Source organism: Sinocyclocheilus anshuiensis, unplaced genomic scaffold, assembly GCF_001515605.1.
Source record: "Sinocyclocheilus anshuiensis isolate Anshui unplaced genomic scaffold, SAMN03320099.WGS_v1.1 scaffold7, whole genome shotgun sequence".
NCBI lineage: Eukaryota > Metazoa > Chordata > Actinopteri > Cypriniformes > Cyprinidae > Sinocyclocheilus > Sinocyclocheilus anshuiensis.
Window position 1 is genome coordinate 443,068 of NW_015549582.1, and position 2,881 is coordinate 445,948.

Here is a 2,881-nt window from a genome sequence, read left to right on the forward strand (position 1 = left end):
AACGGTGAAGTACCGGCTGTAGGACCCGGACTCTGCTGCGCGAGGAGGGACCACCTCGATGGCCTCCATCCTCAAAGAGTGTCTACTTCTGTTCCATTACCAGAGCCTGCTCGGGGGCCCACCAGGGTGGGAAAGGCCCCATTAAATTGAGGCGGAGGAGAACCGAACTGGATTCTGTGGCCTCTCACTACAGTGTGCAGGACCCACTGAGACACGTTTGGCAGCTGGTCTCACCACACGTGCTTTTATAGCTTCCTGGTCATTACATCACCCGCCCGTGACGTCTCGCGCATCTATTGGTCCGATTACATACGAGGTTCAGAGCCGGTCACGCTGAAGGCCGTTCCCGAAGCATCCTCCGACGCAGCTCGGGTTCCTGAAGAGGAACTTGATCTTTTGATGAAACAACAAAACTGCATCTTTTGGTGAAACAATAGACTTCTCTCTGGTGATGCTGAACCAAACACTTAGTGTTATTAAGCCCCACCCCTTTTCATAAAATCAACTCTATCCAAGTAACAACTGATATACATTACCAAGTCCACGCCCACCAAGTCTTACTTTTTTTTCCGACTCAGATGTATTGAAGAACAGATCTGTTGTTACTTCTGTCACATCGTGACTTTAATTATACTTCCAATTATGATTTGCAAGCAACACCTATTGACAGATAAGACTGCATGATGTAGGTATTTGGCTCCTTGTACACGTTGGAGAAATAAGCCAATTATTTGGTTTACAGATCAAGGTATTGTATGCTCCAGGTAGCCCCGCCCACCTTGAAATCTCATTGGTCCAAAAATCACTCAACATGTAAGAATTTCAGCAAAGAACACATATATAGTCACATCGTGCAGAAGACAAATCGCTCATCCCTGGAAACTGATTGTGTCACGCCTGGTTAGGACACAGCGTCAGAGGCGTCCCTGTCATGAAATGCGATAGATAAAGAAAGGCAATAATAAAGCACACAGCTTGTCATGTTTCTCCTTCATATGATTAAGCTGGAAATGTTGTCCTCCCCGAGAAAGGCCTCTTCAAATAAATTTCTATCGTGTCTTTTTATAAGGTGAAGGGGCCACGGACTGAGAGGGTTCACTAGGTAGGCGCCATATTGCCTGCGATAAGATTAGGAGATTACTGGCCTTGACCTGCTCTAATGGCACTCGCCATTATTTGCACGACGCCTGCTTAGGAAGAGATCAAATAGACTGCCAACAACAAAGCCGTCAGCTCTCAAGGGTGTGCTGTCGAGATGGAAGAATCCAGCACAAACAACAGGGAGATTTCATCACACGCATGCATTACAGCCCTTCTGAGACTGAGAAAAACGGGACGGCTGCATCTCGAAATTGGCGTTTCTTGGTTTACACAATCGTGCTTAATGCTGAGTGTGCTTTTCCTCGCTTTTTTTAATTCCTCCGGATTCCAGGTTGCCAGGGCGTAACCGCCTGTTGTCCTGTCAAACCCTCGTAATACAGTGTGAGGAATGCAAGACGCAATCCGGTTAAATACCTGGGTGACAAATAAATGTATTGTAAAGGGGGAATTAATTCAGCGCTTGTACGACATGTGTCCTTATGACAAATAAGGGGGACATTTGTCAGTCTGTAGCACAGATGGCCCCGCTAGAGCAGTTGACAAATTACCCCCACCTTGCCTTTACTGGTCACTTGAGCGCAGGGAGCCGAGTGATGGCATTGTTAATCTGCAGCATTTGGCAATTCAAACTGCTTTCCCCCTGCTCGACGAAGAACTGCCTTGCTTTTAATGACCTTCAAACTGTCTTCTATTATTCATGCCAACCATCCCGGCAAGCATTCTGGTGCTAATAACTAATTAAGCAACAAATGACGAGCCTTTTGGATTTCAATTCCATACATTGGTGTAAATATTTTATGTACTTGGGTTGTTACTTTGCTTGATCCTGACACAAGCAGGCTTGTTACTAGAGCTACGTTTGATGTCTTATGATCATGCGTCTGGTTCCCTTGGACAGGTCATTCCCTTCAGTGTCAGATGATAGTGTGGATAACCTCAGGGAACGGCCACTTAATGGGCTTAAGAGAGATGCGGCTGTATGTAGGGTTGCTAAACAATACCTCAAAGAGTGGAAATGTCCTTAGTCGGTCTATAGCATGCAGTCATCAATTCTTAATGAGACAAATTATTGCACTGTAGCTCTGAAGAAGGGAAACTGCATTTAGGGCACTGTAAAGATACAGAGATTCCTCCATAGTACTGGCAAAGGAAGGAATAATTTTAAGTAATGATGCTATTAACTTAATGGGAGAGTTCACCCAAAAATAAAAATTCTGTCATAAGTTTTACACCCTATATACATAGTCTTTAGTGTCACATGATCCTTCAGAAATCATTCTAATATGCTGCTTTTGTTCCCAAGAAACATTTCATATTATTGCCAATCTTTAAAACAGTTGTGCTGCTTAATATTTTTTTGTGGAAACTGTGCTACATTTTTGTCAGAATTCTTTGACAGCTAGAAAATTGACACAGCATTTGTTTGAAACAAATATTTTTGTGACATTATAAATGTCTTTACTGTCACTTTTGATCAATTTAAGGCATCCTTGCTGAATAAAAATATAAATAAAATAAAAACATTTAAATAAACACATACATGCATACTCACACACACACACACACACACACACACACACACAATTGGTTCTTCAGGTTACTGTGTAATATTTATGGTTTCTATTAGGGATGCACCGATACCACTTTTTCCAGTACTCGTTCGATACCGATACTTTTATTTTTGGTACTTGCCGATACCGAGTACCAATACCGATATTTTTATTGCATTTGTAAATTTTTTAAATATTGGGTACAGAAACCAAAAGGGTATGTATAATGT

At 42.5% G+C, this 2,881-nt stretch overlaps 1 long non-coding RNA gene across 1 annotated transcript in view; it reads right to left on the reverse strand.

Moving 5' to 3' along the window:
* LOC107657803 (uncharacterized) overlaps positions 1-2,881 on the reverse strand; it is a 17,033-nt gene that overhangs the window by 12,431 nt on the left and 1,721 nt on the right. The gene's annotated exons all lie outside the window — the stretch shown is intronic.